Genomic DNA, 23762 nt, shown 5'->3' with positions numbered 1-23762 from the left:
GTCCCTGCCCTGAGGCAGATGACAGCTGGAGGCCTCTCACCTGACTGTGCACTCCAGGAGTGGACCATGGAGGGAAGATACAATAGGTGCACTCGTTAGCTTCACCATTTCACTAAATCTGTTTTTAAATCAGTTTAGTTAAATCTGTGCAAGGCTTGTGTGGGCACATTTTAATTTGTTTTTAACTGGCTTATATCAATTTAACTTAAAGTCAGTAAACAATCCTGCTGCTACAGAACACTGCAGCGTATTGTGCACCTTTTCTTTACGTCTGCAATGTAATGTTTCAAGTATATAAATCTTACAGATAAACAGTATTATGGGTGTAAAGGCTCATGTAGCACCTCGGTACTATGGTGACAGCCACTTTATAAATGTTTATAATAGATTTTTGAATAATGCATCTGTTCAACCACTCATCTATCAAGAAGCCTCCAAGTAGGTGATGGAAGACAGCAATAGTAGGGATCTGGCAGAAGCCTTGAGATGTGTAGGACCAGGCAGGGAAGCTGAAGCGGTCCAAGAATTGGATAGTTCTATTATTATCCCCCCAATCCCCACTGCAAACTTTTTATTATGGAGCTATAATTACATTTGTGTGTGTGTGTGTGTGTGTGGTGGGGGGGTGTTCTAATGCCTACCCAAACCACCTAGCTTAGCTGCTATGTTTTACTATGGAGACAGTTTGTAATGAAAAAGTTGGCAGGGTGAAATTAACTGACCAACATTTGGCAGCATCTTTAATCATCCATGCAGACAGGTTTCAGAGGTTTGGGCCCTAATTCAATTCAACTGGAACCCCTCAGTGCAACTACAGCTCTAGATTTAGCCAGTGTTTGTTATGTACTATCAGTGAGGCTACGATTTAGTCATGGGTATTTTTAGTAAAAGTCATGGGCAATAAACAAAAATTCACAGCCCGTGACCTGTCCATGACTTGTACTAATACCCCTGACTAAATCTTAGCTGGGGGCAGGGGAGAGGGGTGCTGCTCTGGGGGGAGGGGCAGGAGAAGCAGGGGACCGCTGCTGGCAGGGGGGAAGGGGCAGCCCCCGGGCCCTCCCCCACACCAATTCTCCTGCCACCCCCGGCCCGCCAACACACTGCTGCTCCTGCCACCCAAGGGGCCAGGTCCTCAGGCGGGGACAGTTCCTCAGGCGGTCCCCAGGGCTAGCCACACCAGCTGCTGCTTGGGCGGTCCCCAGGGCCAGCTGCCTGCGGGGCCGCCCGAGCAGTTGGCTGCGGAGCTGCTCCAGCAGCAACCGGTGTGGCTGTCCCCGGGGCCACCTGAGCAGCTGGCCCCTGGGGTCAACCACACTGACTGCTGCAGAAGTCACAGAATCCGTGACTTCCGCGACCTCCATGACAGACACAGAGCCCTAATTATCAGTGCCTAGAGCCCTAAATTCACAAGTACCAGTTATTTCTACGGACTTCAGTTGCCAGTGGCTGTAGCCCTAGAGATCACTGGTGGCTGTCATTTCTCTTTAACGCTATGTATCACTGCTTCTATAATATACTTTGTTACAAGCTGTTAAACAGGGTGCAACTGATTATTTAAATATTTAATAGCTAATATCTAATATTACTAGGGTGACCACATAGCAAGTGTGAAAAATTGGGGCAGGAGGTGGGGGGTAATAGGCGCCTATATAAGACAAAGCCCCAAATATCGGGACTGTCCCTATAAAATCCGGACATCTGGTCACCCTAAGTATTACAGATAGGTAATATATCAGCTATGATTAACTGTTTACAAATTATGATCCTCTGGACAATTTAATCTCTTAAATTGATTTAACAATCCAAAACTCCCTTACAAATGTGGTTTGATGTTATTTACAACACATTTTGTATTAAAAGGGCAAAAGGAAGGCCCTGAGAGCCTCATGCACACAGGAGTAGAGGTAGGATCTCCAGTGCTCCAGCTATGGAGGAGAAAAGCCTTATGCCTATACTAAGCATAGTGCCTCCAGGGCTCCTGGGGTGAAGAGGAGCAGTATTGCTGTCAATGTTAGCTGGCTCCCACCCCTTGCACTTTTGACTCCTAAATGGCTGGGCTAACGGGGCCCTTTAGAACCTCTCTCGCCTTCCAACACACTGCTGTCACCCTAGCAGTGATCTGTCCCATTATATATTAGTGCAGGATATAGAGCAGTAGAACATTGTCTACGGCGGGTAAAGATGAAATGGTTTAACACCTTTTATAAACACTGTTATAACACGTTCTGTTGCAACGTACGGACAAACACGGCTGTCAGTTGGATGCATTAGGAATAAACTCATTACAGACGTACCCTCAGCATTGATTACCTGGCAGCGCCACATCCTTGGGTGGGAACAAGAGTCACAAGGGACATGCCATTGCTTTTGACAGGTGAGTGAGTAGGTAAACCCTGTACAGGGAACAATCCTGCTTTGGGTAGAGGGATGCAAGGGGGTGACCCACTGGTTATCGTCCACAGCTAACTTCCCTGCATTTCCAACCACCATGGATGCTGGGGGCTGAAGCACACTAGCCATCTGGATTCTCCAAGCACCCAAGTTAAGTCCTAGCCCCTCTAAGAGAGTGGAACACACCAGTGAAGGGGGCCCCAGGAGCCTTTTTGTTTAGGGTTTGTACAGGGCCTAGCACGCTGGGGCCTGGGGCAGACTTACCTGTTTGTACAGCGACTAGCACGCTCGGGTCTGGGGCAGACTTGCCTGTTTGTACAGCCCCTAGCACGCTGGGGGCTGGGGCAGAGGTGCCTGTTCGTACAGCTTCTAGCACGCTGGGCTCCCCTCACTGAATACCAAACACCCCCCCGCGAGGAGCCGGCCTTGCAGGTGGCGGGAGCGGGGCGGGGCGGAGCAGGGCCCCCCTCCCCCAGGGGGAGCAGGGGTTCGGCGCGGCCCTGACCCCCCCCCCGCGCGGCTGGGGTGGGCGTGGGCAGCGCCCAGGGGCGGCACCGAGGCAGACGCGCTCCCTGGCCGCGCTCCAGCTCGGCGCACTAAGGCAGGCTCGGGCTCGGCGGCTCCAGCCTGACTGACGCCGGCCGGGACTGCTGCTGCTGCTGCCGCCGCCGGCCCCTGCCGCAGCCCCGTCCCCGCCGCGAGCTGCTGAGCGAGCCGCAGAGAGGCGCGCGCGCGGGCGGCAGGTAAGAGCCTCCTTTCCCCTCCCCACGCGCGCCGGAGACGCGGCGTGGAGCTGCCCCGCGGCCAGGGCTGCGCCCCGCAGAGCCCCTCGGCCGGCCAGGGGTGGCGGAGGCTGCTGCCTGCCAACCTCCCGCGGCTCTGCAAACTTCTCGCTCGGCAGGAGCCTGCGGCACGTGCCCGCCCCGCACCTTGGGAGGAAGGTGCCGAGACGGGCACGTTTGCATGGCCGGAGAGCTGGGGGGAGGCGACGGGACCGGACCGGACCGGACCTTTCTCAGGGTCCCCTTGTCCGCGCACACAAGCGGGAACGCGCTCCCCGCCTCTCTGCCCGTCCTGAGACAGAGCAGCGGCGGCGGCGGGGCGCGGGCGCCTGGGGTGGAGGCTGCCGCTTCTGCGCGGGCGTCGCTAGCGGGCCGGGCGCGGACTCGGGGCACGCTTTCCCGTGCTGACCCAGACGAAAACGCACCTCCGTCCAGGGCTTCATAATTATAGTCCAGTGGAGGCAATGAAAGAAATGGCTTCTGCCATGGGGTGGTGGCGTGGATCTCTTCCATTTAATTGCCCTGTATTGTACTTACCTTGCAGGCATTTAAAAACAAAGGTAAGAATGTGCTTCTCAAGTGTTTTCGGGCTGCTACGCGGATTGTTTCCCTGTGCTAAAATACTTGATTCCCCCCGCTTTGCTGGCTGGTTCCTATGCCAGATATTTGCAAGAGGGAGGGAGGGGGGAAACAGATACAGGAGACAAACTGACGCCAGTATTGTGATCGAAAGGAGGAGCACAAGGAAAAACACTTTTATGGATGGCTAAACGCTGACACGTCTTCCCGCTATTATGATTTCTTTCCTTCTAATTTAGCGGGAAAAAAAAACCACATGGCACGTTTTGAAACACTTTTCCCTTCATATTTAATTTTGTAGTCTAGAAATCTTGCTACTGGAAATACCTGCCAATGAAACATCAGTATTTGTCAGATTTTGTTAGCACATTTGGGTAACTAGCATACCAATCTGAACCAGATCAGTGTCTCTTGGACAAGCAATTACTACCAGTGAGCAGGATTTCCAAAACAATCTTCTCAGCTATGGGAAGTCGCCTGATTTATTTTTTTTAAAGCAAGCCTCGACAGCTGCAAATGGAGGAAATTCATAGTTGGTTCAGTTTCTAAATTGTTATATAATATAGTGGGGAGACTTCCAGATATTTGTACTTTCAGTCTAAATGTATATGAACTGTTAGCAGTTGTACTTGCTTTAAAGGATTCTCATTAATGTGAATAAAAATGAAGAATACATGTATAGTTAAATGTTTATTCTAAATAGATATAAGGAAAAAATAAATTCTTGACAAAAAATAATCAACCTCTCAATGAATGAGTTTTCTCTTAAACTCATAGAAGCAGGAAATAAGGTACAAGTTCTTGGACTGTGTTCAGGTTTGGGATTGTGCAGGAAGGACAGTGCAGATAAGACAAAGTCATTACTTTATAAATTAGATGCACGTAAGAACGTGCTTATAGAAGTTAGGAGCACATTATTTTCTAATCTTCTGTGATGTAATCTAAAGGAAGTACTGTAAAATTCGTCTTTGAGCAATGAATCCTCACAGCAATGGCTTGGACAACTGTCATCACTCAAACTTCATCCTTTTATTCAGCCAGACAGCTCCCTTCTTTTAGATTTGATAGGTACCAACGCTATTGCTGATCTGCGCTAACATTTGTTGGCTGGTTTGTGTTTGTTTCCTATTCGCTTTTAAAACTGGGAAGTAATTTTTACGTTTCCTTTGTTATACCAGTTCAAATAAGTATATATCAACAAAGTTTTTGGTAAGTGAAATTTGTTAAGAAATATATAGCTATATATTTACTGAGCTCTACAGTGGTTTCAGATTCTCATCTCTGTCTGGCTTTTCTAGGAGAGGGAGAGGTAAACGTTTTCTTCTTCGCTTTATTCCTGGCATTTAGAAACACCAGCAGTTTTGCAAAAGTGACTAAAATATGGATCTAGTGTATTTTATTACCACTCACTGTGGTAATTAAGGTTGTAAAATTATTAAAGGCACCCAGAGTCTGGGATAGACACTTCTGTATATGTATAAACTGAAATAAAATACAATGGCGTACATCCCCAGTACCTTACAATACTCATTTTCACAGTGTGCTTTTGAGGTAGGTAAGTATCTTATTTTAACACATTTGTCCAAACCCAAGAGACACATACATATATGCCCAAAACATATGTTGAGGATAGAAATATGTTTAGAGGAATCAAATATCACGAAGGTCTGGATGCTGCTCCCATTGAAAATCAGTGGTAGCACTCACATTGAGTTCAGTGGGAACATAACTGGGGCTAACCCCCTAGAATAAGACTAGATACACAATAAAAGATGTCACAAAACATTGGATAGTTAATTCCCCCACCCCCCTTCTTTTCTTTACAAACTTTCTTCATCTTAACTATCTGCTGTTATCAGTCAGGGAGATAGTGTGTCCCACAATCCTCTCTCTTGAATACTAAACTGTTGTAATTCTAGTGGCCAGCCTAATCCATCTTGATAAAGTTTTATTTTCCCCTTGTTTAGTTCAGAGGCTGATAGCTGTTAATTATTAGTGACCTCTAACCAGAGCACTAAGTAGAGTATTACTAACGATAGTGGCTAGCTGCAATTCCAGGATCAGCTGCACTGTGCCTTCTGTCTGTTTTAAATGAAATTAATAGACTAAAGCTGGCCAAGAAGAAGAAAATGTGCTTTTGAGTAATTTGTCCATTGCAAATAATATAGTGTAACATTACTAATGAGCGTTTCTATAGATTCTATTTGCTCCGAATATTCTTTGGAAATAAGTGTGGGGGGGGGAGAAAGCATGGTAAATATTTTAAGTAAAAACAAAATACCAAAAAAACCATGTCTGCAATTGGTGGTTGTTCCATACTGTCTGATTTACTGCTGCTGGTTGCTATAAACAATAATATCGATGTTTATTTGTACATTAGCAGCACAAAATAATGAATAAGTAACAATATGAGAGCTCTATGCTGGTTTAGTACTGTCTGAGAGCATTTGACATAAGAAAAAATCAGAAACAGAATTCAGTTTCATAAAATGGCCATTCAAAAAAAATAACCTAACTCATTTTCATTGGCAGTTTTTTTGCATCATGTTCAAATAATAAGATTAATATTTATGAAAAGGTGCTTATAATAAAGCATCTGGGACTGCTCCTGAGAATGCAGTGGGAAATCTATTGTTTATTTTTAGTTAACTGAAAATCTTGCAGCCTCTACTCAAGAGAGCAGTGCCAAAGGGTTTCAGGATTGGAACCAAGACTACTAAAATCCATTCTAGTAAATGCATTTGAATTAGAATTAAGGTAAGATACCAGATTTGTGTTGCAGATGCATGTGGCTTTAGACAGATGTGGCTTTGACCATTAAAGGTTTCTGCAAGAATTGTTGCAACACCTTATACAAACAAGATATAGACTGTTTCTTTAGTTCAGAATCAGGATTGCAGCAAATAAGGCAAAGATGTAACTCCTCCAGGCAGATATATTTTTGGGATGGTGCACAGATGTAGAAAATTTCTATGGCTTTTTCTTTCCAAACCTACTTTCATATGCAATACTTCTTCACAGAGCTAATCCCCATCATTCTGGTGGTTGACTTTAAGGTTAGGGTTGCAAAATTCACCCTATACTCCCCCCTCCCCCCCATTGATTAGGAACACCTTTGTGTATCCTCACTGTTCTTAGAGCAGGAATGCAATTCCTGTATCTCCTCCCGCTTTCTCTGTCATTGTCAGTAACTTCACTATCCTCCCCTCATCCGAACTCTTGGTGACAACTTTGGCTTCTCTCTGTTTCCTCACATCCTTAGCCAAATCTTCTCTCTTTTTTTTTTTTCTTGACTGTACTTTCCAAATTCCTCCCTTCCTTTCTTTCACTGCTGCCACAGCATTAGTCCACACTGTGGCAACTTTCCATCTTTGATACTGCAGCCTCAAGCTCTCCAGCTCTGCTCCCCATCAGAAACACCACTGCCAAAATCCTGTTCCTTTTCCTCTATGCTTCAGTCATTTCTCCATATAAATACACCCTCTGGAATCTCTATACACCAGCTTTTCTTCTTTCTTTCACATTAAATTTTAAGCTTCGTACTTTCAAATCTCATATGGTAGTTTCCCATAAGCTCCAAAGCTGTGGTCCATTTAAAAACAAATCAGGATGTTTGTTCAGTGTTAGGCCTCCTTCCCCCCCCCGCCCCTCCTTCCCAGGTTTCACTGGCCATAGGAGTAGGTCCATCACCATTAGCTGGTACTCTGTTGTTTGTTCTCTATTGCATCATACTTGGTTATGCTTCTATTCTGTAAGCAGTTTGAGGTATGCAGCTGTTACGTGATTTGGTTTACACTTCTGCAATGGAGTGTTTGCTAACTTTACTGTAGTGTGTAAATAATACTTAACTGCAAATGATTGTGCTAGGCAGTCACCAACATTCAACAAAGTTGAAATGTTTTTTGGTTTTGTTCTTTATTCTGTTTTTGTTTTTTTTGCATTTAATTTTCTAGGTTGTTTTACTTAAGTGTGCAATCCTTAAAATGGTGTAAAGCTGCCTGAAATAGAAAATAAGACATTGGCCAACACTTCCACACTTCAGGTGCTTAAATTTAAGCACCTAATGCCACACATTGTCTCTTATAAAAACACCCTGATTTTTAGAGGGAGTGAGCACCCCACAACTCCAGTTGAAGTCATAAGGAAGTGCAGTTGTGCCACGGATGGGGACTATATATGTACCTGGATGGATGGGTACCCAGCTGTGTTGGTCCTTAGCCATGTTATAGTGAAATACTCAAATCCCATATAAAGAAGAAAAAATTCTGTGCGTCCTTATACCCACTTTAAACTTTGTGTGCTTAGGAGAAAATGGAGCATGATGGAATTACAGCTACTTTATTTGTACCTGCTGTCAATCGGATTGGAATCAATTCTGAAAGTTCTCTCTTCTGGAATTTTTATTTTGAAACCTCATCTGTATTTGTTTCGCATTCAACTACACCAAGCTATGTCTTTGTAAAACACATCACAACAGTGTTAACATAACATTAATAGTCAGATGCTGAAGGATTTCCAAACATCTTTGGTTTCTCCTTATTTCAGGGAAAATTGAAGGCTCTCAGCACCTAGTAGAACCTCACCGAATTGGGCCCAAAATCTCTTCTGTAATAAGCTGGAAAATTTTACGCCTATGAAGATCTAATATTTGCTTCATCTAGTACCTTTGTTTGTATGGCACAGTAGAGATCAAATAGTACATTGTGTTCTAGGGACCTGAGATACTAAATTTTCCACATAAAATATCCTCCAAATGAAAAGTCCGCATTAAGTACAGGTTAGGTAACAGCTCTTTACGTATATCTCCATTACAATATGTTGAACGTCTAATTCCGAGCTATTCCTTTTCCTAAAATGGTTGTGTGGGAAAATCTCCAGGAATCCCAGTAATTGATCACAAGGATTACAGGATCTGATTACTATGGAAATACATTCTAGCTCAGCCCTGAAACTGAAATACTTCTGCAGTCCCCGTCTTCCTGTAAGTGTTTGTCATTATGGCATTTGGATGTGCACTTCATTTGAGAAGGGCCAGCATTTATTTTAAAAATCATTAACTCTATTTTTCTAATTTTTCCAGCCGTTTCGTTTTTAGGAACAATGTTGGACATTGCTACAACTTAGATGGGAATGCTTGGTATGCAAGGAATTTGGGACTCTTCCTGCCTGTAAAATGGGGATAATATTTCCTTTCTCCTAGTCTTTGTCTTGTTTATTTAGGTTGTAAACTCTTCAGGGAAGAGACTTTGTCTTATTGTGTATCTATTAGTGCCATTCACCAAGGGGTCCTGCTATCATATGGGTAGTCTAAACACTAATAAATAATAGCAGTAATTGGTTAAGCCTCCTCTTTCATTGTCTCGGGAAACCCCTCCCAACAGTCCTTAATCAAACAAAACTCCTTATTGGCTTCAAATGGAAGTTTTGCCTGAGCAGGACTGCATGATTGGGCCCTTGTTCTTTATTCTGGTAAAGGTCTAGATCATCGATTGAAATCAACGTGTGAGGTTCAGCTGGAGAATTAAGCCCTAGCTGTGCACCAAAGACCCAGTCTACACTAGAAAACTAGATCAGTTTAACTATGTCAGTCAGGTCGTTAAGCTGGCCTAAGTCCCCAGGTAGACAACACTAGGACAATGGAAGAATTTTTCCATCCACCAAGCTACTGCTGCTGGAGGAGGAGGATTAACTACAGCAACCAGCGAACTCCTTCTGTTGGCGTAGGTAGTGTCTACTTTGAAGTGTTACAGTGGCGCAGCTGAGATGCTGTAGCACTTCAGTGTAGACACTACCTATGCCAATGGGAGAGGTTCTCCTGTCACTGTAGTTAATTCACCTCCCCGAGAGGCAGTAGCTAGGTCAATGGGAGAGTCTTTCCATCAACCTCATGCTGTTTACAGGAGGGTTAAATTGGCATAGCTATCTCTCACAGAGGCATGGATTTTTCACGCACCTGAGAGACATAGCTGTGCCAATGTAAGTTTTCTTATAGATCAGCCCTTGCTGAAGCCAAGCGTGGCTCATTATGTATAGACAGGGACATCAGTTTCCCTAAGAAGTTAATACTTTAATACCCAGAAAGCCAGTACAATCAAAGGGAGATGATTCTGAGTAATTGTGCTACTTATATGTATACTAAGCTGGGACCTGGTGGAATAGGGTGGGCCTGGGTTCCACTGACCCTGGCTCCGTATGAGGGGCTGGATGTGCACTAACCTTTAAGCCAGAAGGCTGAAGTCATAGACTTGCTGTTTGCACCAGTCAGGAGGCTGAGGGCCGTAGACTGTTTAAGTGCTTAGCCCGGCCCAGAGAACCAGGCCCATAGACTATTGTTGTTCCCACCTACCAGGACTACCAGCTCATGGGGGTTCACTAAACCCTCCTGCTGGAGACCTGAACTGCTATTCGGCTGACTTACTCAAACTTGGATATGGCATTTAGCTTCCTAAAATCTATACAAAACCTAAGAGTCCTGTCAGGTTTTGGGACGAGGACAATGGGGCTGCACCATTTGCTTTGGGACCTTTCAACTGCCCCCAGGTCCAACGTTGCTGTACCTCCTTTTCCACTATCTCCGTGTTCCTTGTAGCAGGGGCCGAGTGGTCTCTTGGACGATCAACCCTGCCATCGTCAATATCGTATGCTGCGTGAAGGTGGTCTATCCTGGTAAGGCTATGAACACCTTTAGTAGACTCCTGACCTGCCTTTGTTGTTCTTGGGTCAGGTTGTCCCCAATCTGTGGCTCTCCGGTGTCAGTCAGGATGGGCGCCAGGAGTCCTAAGTCTGACTTTGGGACATACGGGGCAATCCAGCAGCCCCTCTCAATTCTGCCATGGCTTTAGGAGATTTATATCGTAGACTTACTGTTTCTCTTTCTTGTCTGCTTGCCAGATCTCATAGGTGACCAGCCCCAGCCGGCAGATGCCTGGTGGCAAGGACCCTGTGAGGTTAGCAGTTTTGATTCATCTGAGGGGAGCAGGAGGATGACCCTCTCACCGGGCTGGAAGGTTCTCTCCCGGGCTCCCTTGTTGTAGGTCTGCTCTTGATCCTTCTGCGTGCTGGGGAGATATTTCTCTTGCTAAGACCCACTACTCTCACCAGCTGCTCTTGTGCCTGCAAGACGTTGCAGGAGGCCCTGTGATGGGGACAGTTCCTGTTCCCAGCTCTCCCACATCTGTGGCTGCCAGGCATACAACAGTTCAAAGGGGAGGACCTGCATTGATGATTGTGGGACCTTCCAGATGGCCATTAGTAGGGGTGGGATGAATTGGTCCCAATACTGGAGGACTTTTGGGGGAAACTTCGGTAGCATACCTACGGCCCTACCAAATTCATGGTCTGTTCTTGTAAATTTCACAGTCCTAAAAATCTTGAATGTAGTGGTTTCAGATATTTAAATCTTAATTTTCATTGTGTTGTAACAAAAGATGAATATATATTTAAAAACAGCAAAATATAGTCCTTAAGTGAGCATTTCTCAAACTACAGGTCCCGACCCAAGAGGGTGTCGCAGTATTGTCACCCTTGCTTCTGCGCTGCCTTCAGAGCTGGGTGGCCAGAGAGCAGCTGTCAGGACGCCCAGCTCTGAAGGCAGTGCAGAGTTAAGGGTGACAATACTGCAACCCGCCTACAATAGCTTTGCAGTCCCTTTTGGGTTAGGATCCCCAGTTTGAGAAACACTGTGTACTTTTGTATACTTTCACCCTATAGTATAGGTAAAAGTACACAAAAGACCAGATTTCACGGTCTGTGATGCGTTTTTCACAGCAATGAATTTGGTAGTGCCCCACTCGTGCCAAGCATTGCATGGTGTGGACGTCATGGTCAAGTTGCAGAATGGCTTGTTGGTGGCACTGGGGCACCACCAACTGATTCCGGGTTTCTTGCATCTGGGGGTTGCGGTCAATGTGGTATAGGCATCGCCTGTTAACTCGAATTGGAGTGCTGCCCGGCAGGGTTCCGTGATTCTCCTATCTGGCTTTAAGATTAAACTCGATAAGTTTATTGAGGAGATGGTATGATGGGATAATAGGATTTTGGCAATTAATTAATCTTTAAATATTCATGGTAAATAGGCCCAATAGCCTGTGATGGGATGTTAGATGGGGTGGAATCTGAGTTACTACAGAAAATTCTTTCCTGGGTGTCTGGCTGGTGAATCTTGCCCATATGCTCAGGGTTCAGCTGATCGCCATATTTGGGGTCGGGAAGGAATTTTCCTCCAGGTCAGATTGGCAGAGGTCCTGGGGGTTTTTCGCCTTCCTCTGTAGCATGGGGCACGGGTCACTTGCTGGAGGATTCTCTGCTCCTTGAAGTCTTTAAATCATGATTTGAGGACTTCAGTAGCTCAGACATCGGTGAGAGGTTTATCGCAGGAGTGGGTGGGTGAGATTATGTGGACTGCATTGTGCAGGAGGTCAGACTAGATGATCATAATGGTCCCTTCTGACCTTAATATCTATGAATCTGTGCTAACTGCTCATACGCTCAACTAAGCATGAGGGTCTTCCTGTTGATCTTGGCTGAAACCTGCCCCAAATTCGGCAACTCTTCATCACAGGGTTGCACAGGGTTTTTCCCCTTGTCAGCAGTGTTGAGCTCGCTATCTTGACATTCCCGGACACTCGGGTTGGGTCACTGGGCATCTCCCTCATCCCTTCAAGGAGGTCTCCCTCAAACGCCAACTGTGGATGATTGGATTTGGGATTTGCAGTACATGGGACCTCCATGAATCACCCCCAGTCGCAGCCGAGGATGGCTGGATATGCCAGCTTCAAGGCCAGAGCCTGTCATGATCCTAGTTTCACTGTTTACCATCCTGGTGACTCGAGCAGTGGGCTACGGCTTCACATCCCCGTGAATGCACTGGAGGCAGATGATCCCTTCTCGTGGGCCTTGGGGGTCCTAATGAGGTCTTGGCAGATGAGGGTCTGCCCAGACCCCAAGTCTGAGTGCAGAGACCTGCACCCTGCTAACCTCCACCAGGATCGTCAACTTGTCGGAGGGTTGTTTATGGACTTGAAGGAAGTTACAGCCCATCATTGGACGTTCCCGGCAGAGGTGGCTGAAATGGCCACAGGTGAAACATGGGCTGTTCACCATGGGATGGTGAAACATCAGCCCATCTTAGCCAAGCATCCAGGCACGGCAGGGCCGGTCTGAGTTGCTTTTCCACCAGGGTTAGGGGCAACTGGTGTTGGTAGTAGGGTAGCGAGCTGCTGCAGGCATTTGCTGCTGGTCCTGGTGCTGGGCCCCCAACTCTCTTATTGCTGCTGACTGCCCAGCTGTTGAAGGAGCTGCTGCTGGCTTTCCGCAAATCACTTTATCAGCTTCTCTATATCCACCATGGTGGGATCTCTTTCTGTCCCCTTCTGTGGGGTGGTCTCTGGTTAGCCCTTGGCTCATCCCCTTGACTCGGGTGGGATGGTGCCTGAGTTCACCACCACCTTGTAGTGTTCTTCCCTCTTGGGGTCAGGGGCACTCCTTCTGATGGCATCAGGAAGTAAGCATGCCTACCGGGTCTGACCTGCGACCATGCAAGTTGGCTGAATAGAAGTTCAGGTCTCCAGAAGGAGGGTTCAGCACACCCCGATGAGCCAGTAGTCCTGTTCTCCTGGCCAGAGTGAACAGAAGTCTATGGGCCGGGTCTTCTAGGCATGGGCTATGCACTTAAACAGTCTATGGCCCTTAGCCTCCTGATGGGGGCAAACAGCAACAGTCTACTTCAGCCTTCTAGCCTAAAGGTTAGTGTGCGTCCAGCCCCGCATACAGGACTGGGGTCAGAGGCAAAGGGGACCTGCTATATCAGGTCCCAGCCCAGGGCCCGGGCAGGAGTGGGCAATCCCGCCTAGGGTGACTGTCACTGTAGGCGGGATTTTATAGGGACAGTCCCGATATTTGGGGCTTTTTCTTATATAGGCTCCTATTACCCCCTCACCCCTGTCCTGATTTTTCACACTTGCTATCTGGTCAGGCTAATCCCGCCACAGGGAAATGTGTGGTTGCTGCCTCACGTTGCGGCAGCGCAACTGGGCCAACCTCTTGTTTCTCAGGGCTACTTCCTACTGGTTCTGGCTGGCGCTGCTCCATCACTGCTCCGTTGCCACTGGGCTCTGGCGCTCGGATTTACAGTCAGGTGACCCTTACTCTGGTGTCTTCTCAGGGTCTTTTGTCTCCTGGGGCAGTGGGTAGACTTTCTTCCTGACGGCTGGTCCTAGATTCTGCTGATGGCTTGGCTCTCTGGGAGGGATCGTCTGCCTCCTTCCCTGGTCTGGCCCCAAGTGAGCTGCAGAGCCCTACTCTTATACTTCCTGTCCTGCCTGTGCAGTTCCTGCAAGGGGGGGCGGGGCGGTATTAACTACTCCCACCATGGGGAGTTAACCCCCTCTGTAGTGAAGGGGGGCCACTCTGCCTCAGTATGGGTCCATAGTGATTCTCTTGCTTTGCTCCTTCCATCACAGCAGTAAACTGTAAGATCTGAGATGGATATTGCTCTGATGAAGACAACTGATACTTACTTTGGGCCTGATCCTGCAAGCTCTGTATCTGAAGCTACGATTGATTACAGTGGGGTTTGGAAGGGCTGCAGGATTGGGCCCTGTTTGTATGAATCAGCAGTAAGTGGATGGAAAGACTTTAAATAATGACAGGGTTCGGCAGAATGCCATGTAAAGAAATCTGAAAGGCCCAGAATTCCTCCAGAGTCTTCGTGCAGAGAGAGGAGATTTGACCCCAGTGGACATAACAGAGGGTTGAGTCCGGAAGCTCCTATGGGTGGTGTGACTCCTACACGGATGTCATTGGAGGCACAGAGATGTCTTCATGAATGCCGAGTGCCTCCATACTGGCTCAAGAGCTCACTGCTGCTCCAGCCTGAAGCTGCCCTGAGACTCTCACCCCCTTAAAGTTTCCATGGTGAAAGGAGCTGTGTAAGAAAGTTAAGTTAGCCTTATTATCTGGATTCTTTGCTAGATTGGGAGAACCTGTCCCCTCCTCAGTCCCAGACACCAGCCCCTAAAAGGTATGTTTATGTTGCAGTAAAAACCCCACGACTCTATTGTTCAGGCTCAGGTTGGAGCCCAAGTTCTGAGACCCACCCCCTTCATGCATTTTCAGAGCTTGCGCTCCAGCCCAAGCCCAAACATCTCCATTGCAGTTTTTAACCGCAGGGCCCAAACCCCGCGAGCCCGAGTCAGCTGACTTGGGCCAGCCATAGCCACGCCGCGAGTCTTTTATTGCAGTATAGGTGTACCCTGAGAAGGGTCCAAGCTAAGAGGTCTGGTGGTATAGAAGCGGCTGACTTCCTTTCCATCAGGCATGGGGAGTCACTAGCAGTACCATACAGCTGAAGTAGTTTGAGAGTCATGGGTAGAGATCCAGGACTGATTACAGTGCTCAGGGAGAAAGGAGTGAAGATCTCTCTCATCACACTACGTGTCATTCAAAGGTGAGTGAGTGAGAGAATTCTTTAAGGGTAAAATTTCTGGGGTGAAATCCTCACTGTATTGAATTTAGTAGCAGAACCCGCACTGCTTTCAATAGGGTGAGGATTTCACCCCAGCTGCTTTGCTAGTATTTGCATGTACATGTGACAAGAAGACAAGGTTTAGAATTACTATTATCAAAAATCCTTCTCTCAAGTCATAGTTAGTATAAACAACGAAAGCTAGATTATAGGGTGTCCATGTTCAGACATGTTAGGCAGCGTTTAGAAATTGTAAATGACAAAGGAGGGTGGGGCCTAGTGTTCAACTGTGTAGATAGTCTGAAACTGAAATTCACAGGCTTCAAAATACAGGCCACTTAAAAATAAACTTAATGTGTGGGTCACTGAATTCCCTTCAGCTGCAGGCCTGCTTTCATCGTTATGTTTAATCTGAAGCTGCAATAAGATTCTTCCATCTTACCTCGTATTTTTTGCTTCCCTTCAGCTTTTTTCCTCCTGTCTTGTCTGCTTTCCTAGTTTCCCTTTCTTCCCTTTCAAAATGGTTTTTCTGTCTTACTCACCCCCTCAGCTTTATTTCCATGCCTCTCAACTGTACCTTGTTATGGGAGTTAGTGTAGCCTAGTGGATACATCTCTGGACTCACACTCTGGGACCTGGATTCTGTTCACAGTTCTCCCACTGATCTCAGTTCACCTCTCTGCCTCAATTTTCCATCTGTACAATGGAGCTAATGATACTGATTTTCTGCTTTCTGTGAGATCTACTGATGAAAAACACTATATAAAAGCTAATTATGATAAAGCATTGTACTAATTTTAGACCCAAATGTATGTGACTTTACCACATTTTCATATTTTAAAAATTGTTTTTTTTGTCCTTTGCTGCTGTGTGAAAGACCTGCACAAAGAACAGGGGGAACTGACTGCAATGAAACAGAATATACACAAAGTGGTGTCAAATGCACACATTTAGAAAAACCCTGGGGGGAAAAAACACTCTTTCCCTATGATCTCTTTTAGTTACAGTAATCTGAGGTGTTAGCTGTAACAGTAGTATGTAGGAAATGTACCGATAGTATCGCTTTAAACACACAGTCCTTTATATTGGAGACATTTTCTCTGCAGATGGTTTCTTTTCCCTTTGATTCTTGTGGAGGTTTAGTTGCTGTCTTATAGATTCACTGTTTCCCAGTGTCTAGGAATATGTGATCCCAAAGCACTGCACAGTGTGTGTCTAGACAGCCCTCTGAGAATATCTTCTCTGGGCCCATATTTAGCGGTTTCAGTGACACCGAGGCTGATGACAGCAGTCTTTTTCTAGACGGGTACCCATGCTGCTTGTGAGTCAGTCGGTTGGGTGTACAGTGAGAGCAAGAGCATTGTACGCTGTGTCCTGGATGGATGTGCAGTCGGGCGCAGTTCTTACTGTAGATATGTATGTACACAGCATTAGGCAAAACTGGATTTGCTCTCTACACAGTAGCTTGTAGCCATGTCCTGTTTCCGATAAGGCCAGTGGAACTTTTCCCATTGACCTCAACAAGAGCAGATGATACCTGCTGGGTGAAATCCACCGCTGTGTAGAAGATCAGCACAAGGGCTGTGCACCACTAAACTCCTCAAAATTGGATTTAAATGGGTCATAAGTGACGCATAAGCCTTGTGCTAGTCCTCTGTGCAGGAGTAAGTGCCACTGGCTGCACCATTTCTTCGGTGGGCTCTACTTGAATTGTCCCAGAGTCTGAGGCTCCCAAGATTCATTCCTGACTACAGGGCTCTACCATGCCAGGGCTGTGTGCTGCTGCTGGACAAACTGATGCAGCTTTCATTACATTACTAGATGCCTTTTCACTGACTTCATTGGGAGTTGGATCAGGTCACAAAACAGCAAGTGTGTGATGGCTCTGTGTCCTTTGCAGTCCTCTCCTCTTAGTGTCAGGCTCCCTAGCAGCATAGGCTTCAATAGAGCCACACTGCCAGGGTATTCTGTAGCCTGCAACAGCCTTTGGGTCCTTCTTAAAGGGTCTTCCTATCACAGAAGGAGTCTGTGGAAAAGTAATATGGCTTCATGCTGTCTTACCCTTCCACCCTGAGCTCTATGGAAAGTGAGGTATGCCAGAGAAGTAACTATTGACTGAATGATGCAAGGTATTCACACAAGTGTTGCATGTGCTATCACCACAAATCTTGAAATTCAAAGACAGTAAGACCAGAACTGGTGGCAACACTGGATCTCAAATGGCAAAGCTCATGACTTTGTAAAACTGTAGAGTTTGATCAGAGTTGAGACACACTTTTCCCATGGACTCAGGTCATTCGCATAGGAAAACATGTCAGATTATCAAGGCTGGAAACATGTCAGACTCAAGCATTGCTTAAAGAATGTTAGAACTTTAACCTGGCAGTGCTGCAGGCACCCACTGCCAGTATGAGTTGCTCGATACAAGATGCTTAGGTCTGAAACAAATGTGGTCCTAAAAGATTGTCTAAATTAAATTAAGTTGTGAATTACCATATTTCTGTCTTTACAGCACTATAGCAGAGAGGCTGCCTAAGTATTTCCTAATGGAACATCCAGGCACAGGAACAAATGGTTTAGTCTGCCGAGCAGCCTGCAGTATTCTGTAATCTAATAGCACTGAGGTAGGATGCTCTGATGATAATATTAGTCAATAGCAGTATGGGGTATGTATATCTAAAAGCAGCATTTAATACCATTTATGCTTTGCATGATCATTTAGATTTTTTTTTTATTCTTGTTTTAAGAGAGAAAAGAAGGAGCACGAAAGGAAATCGTACAATATAGCCTTATCTTAGACTTCATCACATGGTTTGCAGAGCACTGCTTTTGCTTTTATACATGTACCCTTGGCTGCTCTCCCACTAACAACAATAGTGTTCAGACTCATGCTGAGGTCACTGTTGAATTATTTAATTTGACTGGAAGAGATTAATGTGTTTATTTAAAACCTTGTTCAAAATGGAAAAAAATCTCAGAACAATATTCTTACGTGTGTGAGTTTGTATTCCACGTATGCTTCAGATCTGCTAATTGTAAAATTACATTACCTTATCAAGAACAGTTGTTTACATACATTAATGCCTGGGGACACCCCTCAGATAAGAAATGTGCCCCATTTTCCCCATCAGCCTATAGCAGGTACTTACAACCATACTGATACAGCAGGATTTAGTCATTGGCTCTCTAGGTTCCCCATTCCTGCCGTAGGGCCTGATCCACTAGTCATCATCAGTGCTCCTTCCCATTCATAGAATCATAGAATATCAGGGTTGGAAGGGACCTCAGGAGGTCATCTAGTCCAACCCCCTGCTCCAAGCAGGACCAATCCCCAACTAAATCATCCCAGCCAGGGCTTTGTCAAGCCTGACCTTAAAAACCTCAAAGGAAGGAGATTTCTCCCTAGGTAACTCATTCCAGTGCTTTACCACGCTCCTAGTGAAAACGTTTTTCCTAATATCCAACCTTAACCTCCCACACTGCAACTTGAGACCATTACTCCTTGTTCAGGTTTTTGCTTTCTCTCATGAGGCTGGAATTTGGAGCAGCCCAAACTCAATAGCTGTGTATAGAGTAGAGTCTGGATATCCGACTGCTGGGTCAGACCAAAGGTCTGTCTAGCCCAGTATCCTGTCTTCTGACAGTAGACAACGCCAGATGCTTCAAAGGGAATGAACAGAACAGGGCAATTATCAAGTAATCCATTCCCTGTTGTCTAGAAGACCCAGCATCTGGCAGTCAAAGGCTTAGGGATATCCAGAGCATGGGGTTGTATCCCTGACCATCTTGACTAATACCCACTGATAGACCTATCCTCCATGAACTTATCTAATTCTTTTCTGAAACCAGTTATAGTTTTGGCCTTCACAACATTCCCTGGCAACAGGTTGACTGTGCATTGTGTGAAGAAATACTTTTTGTTTGTTTTAAACCTGCTGCCTCTTCATTTCATTGGGTGACCTCTAGTTCTTGTGTTATGTGAAGAGGTAAATAACACTTTTTTTTCCTCCACATCATTCATGATTTTATAGACCTCTATTATTTCCCCCCCTTTAGTTGTCTCTTTTCCACGCTGCACAGTTAAACACTTTTTAATCTCTCCTCATACGGAAACTCTTCCGTACCCATAATAATTTTTGTTGCCTTTCTCTGTACCTTTTCCATTTCTAATATTAGCTTTTTTGAGATAGGGTGACAGGGTGCTGGAACAATTTGTATAGTGGGGCTGCTGAGAGCCATTGAACCAAACTGAAACCAAACTGTTTATGATGGGAACCACTTCAAGCTGCTGCATCCCCAGCACTCCTAGTTCCAGCACCTATGTGGGGTGACCAAAACTGCATGCAGTATTCAAGGTGTGGAGGTACCACTGATTTATACAGTGGCATTATGATTACTGACTTATCTGTCCCTTTCCTAATGGTTCCTAGAGAGACAAGGTAGTTGAGTTAATATCTTTTATTGGACCAACCTCTGTTGGTGAGAGAGACAAGCTTTTGCGCTACACAGAACTCTTCTGATATTAACTCACTCATCTTTTCTCTCTAATATCCTACCGCTACAACACTGCATACAACTAATGGTTCCTAACATTGTTCGCTTTTTTTGACTGCTGCTGCACATTGAATGGATGTTTTCAGGAACTAACCACTCAAGAAAGAGATCTTGGAGTTATTGTGGAAACAGCTAATTTAGACTGCATCATTTTGTATGTATAGTTGAGATTGTGTTTTCCAATATGCATTACTTTGCACTTATCAGCACTGAATTTTATCTGCCAATTTGTTGCCCACTTTTGTGAGATTCCTTTGTAACTCTTCACAGACTACTTTGGACTTAACTATCTTGACTAATTTTGTATTATCTGCAAACTTTGCCACCTCACTGTTTACCCCTTTTTCCAAATCATTTATGAATATGTTGAACAGCACTGGTCCCAGTATAGATCCTTGGGGGATACTGCTGGTTCCTCTCTCCATTCTGAAAACTGACTATGTATTCCTATCTTACCCTTTGTTTCCTATCTTTCACTAGTTACTGATCCATGAGTGGACATTCCCTCTTATTTCATAACTGCATTGTTTGTTTAAGAGCCTTTCGTGAGGGACTTTGTCAAAAGCTTTCTGAAAGTCCAAATACACTATCACCACTGGATCACTCTAGTTCCTATGTTTGTTGACTCCCCTCAAAGAATTCTAATAGATTGGTAAGGCATGATTTCTCTTTACAAAAGCTGTCTTGACTCTTCTCCAATAAATTATATTCATCTATGTTTTGGATAATTCTGTGCTTCATTATCGTTTCAACCAATTTGCCTGGTACTGATTTCAGGCTTACTGGGCTGTAATTGCCAGTATCGCCCCTAGAGCCTTTTTTAAAGCATCAGCATCACACGAAGCTGATTTAAGTGCTAGGTTACATACCACACTAAGTAGTTCTGCAGTTTTATACTTGAGTTCCTTCAGAACTCTTGGGTGAATAGCATCTGGTCCTGGAGACTTATTAGTGTTTAATTTATCAATTTCTTCCAAAACCTCCTTTATTGACACCTCAATCTGGGACAGTTCCTCAGATTTGTCACCTAAAACAAATGGCTCAGGTGTGGGAGTCTCCCTCTCATCCTCTGCAGTGAAGACTGATGCAGAGTTTTCATTTAGTTTCTCTGCAATGGCCTTGTCTTTCTTGAGTGCTCCTTTAGCACCTCAATCATCCAGCGGCCCCACTGATTGTTTGGCAGGCTTCCTACTTCTGGTGTACTTAAAAAATTTACTATTAGTTTTTGTGTGTCTTTCTAATTCTTCTTCAAATTCTTATTTGGCCTGCCTAATTATACTTTTACACTTGACAGAGTTTATGCTCCTTTCTGTTTTCCTCCAGTAATATTTGACTTCCAGTTTTTAAAGGAGGTTTGTTGCCTTTAACTGCCACTTTTACTCTCTCTTTTTTTTGCTATGGTGGCATTTTCTTTTGGGTCTTTCGTACTGTTTTTTTTTAATTTGGGGGGTATATTTAGTTTGAACCTATATTATGGTGTTTTTTTTAAAAAAAAAAATCCATGTAGCTTGCAGGCATTTCACTCTTGTGACTGTACCTTTTAATTTCTGTTTCAACTAGCTTCCTTGTTTTTGGGTAGTCCCCCTTTCTGAAGTTAAACATTACTGTGCTGGCCTCCTTTGGTATTTCTTTCTCCCCAAGGATGTTAAATTTAATTATATGACAGTTGCTATGACCGAGTGGTTCGGCTATATTCACCCTCTTGGGTCAGATCCTGTGCTCCACTTAAGACTAAATCAAGAATTGCCTCTCCCACTGTGGGTTCCAGGACTAGCTGCTCCAAGAAGCAGCCATTTAAGGTGTCTAGAAACGTTCTCTCTGCATCCCTTCCTGAGGTGACATGTTCCCAGTCAATATGGAGATAGTTGAAATCCCACATTATTATTGAGTTCTCTATTCTTATATCCTCTCTAGCCTCCCCAGACATTTCACACTCCCCATCGCCAGCCTGGTCAGGTCATCGGTAGTATATTCCTACTTCTGTACTTTTCAGTTTCTATCCATAGAAATTCTATGGTACAGTTTGATTCATTTAAGCTTTTTGGTGTATTTGACTCTCTGCTTTCACATACAGTGCCACTCCCCCACCAGCATAACCTACTCTGTAATTCCTACGTATTTTTGTCCTCTGGTTTTACCATGTCCCATTGATCGTCGTCATTCCACCAAGTTTCTGTGATGCCTATTCTATCAATATCCTTACTTAATACTAGGTTTACCCATCTATTTAGAAGTATTTAGACTTCAGCATTTGTATACAAGCACTTTTATAATTTGTCACTTTTTAGTTGTCTGCTTTCATGTGATGTAATTGAATGGGACATTTTGTCATATGACTGTTTTTTTCCTCCATTTCCTAGCTTTACTTGTCAAATTCTATCCTCTTCTCTTTACTAGGATATAGCGAATCCTCGTTAATACAGCCTCCCCTATGGTATGTCTCTGTCCAAACTGTGTGCTCCTCTGCACCTCTCAGCTTTACCCTAGCCTGTAGTTTAAAAATTCCTCTATAACCTTTTTAATTTTACATGCCAGCAATCTGGTGCCATTTTGGTTTAGGTGGAGCCCATGCTTCCTGTATAGGCTCCTCCTTTCCCAAATGTTCCACAGTTCCTAATAAACCTATAACCCTTCCTACACCATCATCTTCTCCTGCAGTTTTGCCTGTCTACCTGGCCCTACACATGGAACTGGAAGCATTTCAAAGAATGTTATCTTGGAGGTTCTGGACTTCAATATCTTACCTAGCAGCCTCAATTTGGCCTCCAGGACCTATCTCCTATCCTTCTCTATGTCATTAGTGCATACACATACCACGACCACTGGCTCCTTCCCAGCACTGCATATAAGCCTATCTAGGTGTCTCGAGATCCACAATCTTTGTACCCCGCAGGCAAGTCACCATGCATTTGTCTTGGTCACCACAAACCCAGCTATCTATATTTCTAAAGATCAAATTCCCCATTACTAATATCAGTCTCTTCCCAATAACTGGTATTCCATCCCAGGAGAGGTATCCTGAGCGCAAGAGGATACCACGACATTATCTGGAAGGAAGGTCCCAACTATGGAATCGTTTCCCTCCACTCCACTTTGATGTTCTCCTTCCCCGAGATTTTCATTCTCAGCAGCACAGAGGCTGTCAGACTGGGGGTAGGACTACTCTGTTGTGTCCCGGAAACTCTCATCTGTGTTGTGCCTCTCTGTCTCCCTTAGCTTCTCTAGTTCAACCACTTTGGTCTCGAGCCCATACACGGTTTCTGAGGGCCATGAGCACGTTGTACCGAATGCACACATATGGTATCTGCCCTCAAAGCAGGTAATAATACTTGCTACATTCAGTGCAATAAACTGGATCGCTCCCACTCTGCTGCTGGACTTTTGCCTGCATTCTTTTTATTCCTGCAGCTTTTTTGGGGTGTGTGTGTGTGTGGATTGCGGTGGTTTGGGTGGGGAGTGGTTTACTGGCCTAAGTTTAGAGAATGTTTGGTGGATCTGGCTCTCTGGCTCCCTCTCAGAACTCCCCTGTTTACTGCTCCTGTTCGCTTGCTCCTCTGGTCCCTTAGGCACTGGCTTTTTAAACCCCAGTTTTCCCTAAGTAGCCCTATCCCCTGGTTAATGGATCCTAAACAGATTAAGGATCAAAGCCTCATTAAGAAGCTCGTAGCCTTGCCTAGCTGATTCCAGACAGGCCTTAGGGCCTGCTTCTAGGAGGTGCAGAGCATCAGTCAGTTGGAGTTGAGGGCACTCAACACTTCCTGGAAGGACCAGGCCATTTGTTTGGTAAACTGATCCAGTTGTTACACAAGTTTGGGAATTGCTGACCTAGACCAACTACAATTCACTGCTTTATGAGCTACTTGATTTTATTTTGATAAATCATTCTGGCTTGTTGAATTCATTTATAACGTAGCACAAAGACTGGCACTATGGCATTGAAATAAGTGTGTGTGTATTTTGTACACAGAAATGTGTTTCTTCCTCCCTGT

The 23762-nt window shown here is 45.1% G+C and overlaps 1 protein-coding gene across 3 annotated transcripts in view; it reads left to right on the top strand.

The window, feature by feature from the left end:
• The first annotated feature begins 2926 nt into the window (after positions 1 to 2926).
• The window catches only part of SMAD9 (SMAD family member 9), a 69326-nt gene continuing 48490 nt past the window's right edge, over positions 2927 to 23762 (top strand). Inside the window, exon 1 of one of the 3 annotated variants that reach the window (XM_043531987.1) lies at positions 2927 to 3137. The gene's annotated coding sequence lies outside the window, so the exon portion shown is untranslated. Of the gene's footprint in view, positions 3138 to 3426; positions 3737 to 23762 lie in introns of those variants that run through there. The other 2 variants (XM_037892479.2, XM_007070894.4) reach the window with 2 other exon arrangements.

The sequence above is a fragment of the Chelonia mydas genome, chromosome 1 (genome assembly GCF_015237465.2).
Source record: "Chelonia mydas isolate rCheMyd1 chromosome 1, rCheMyd1.pri.v2, whole genome shotgun sequence".
In the NCBI taxonomy this organism is placed as follows: domain Eukaryota; kingdom Metazoa; phylum Chordata; order Testudines; family Cheloniidae; genus Chelonia; species Chelonia mydas.
The sequence above is the reverse complement of the archived record's forward strand: the minus strand, read 5'-3'. Positions and strand labels throughout refer to the sequence as shown.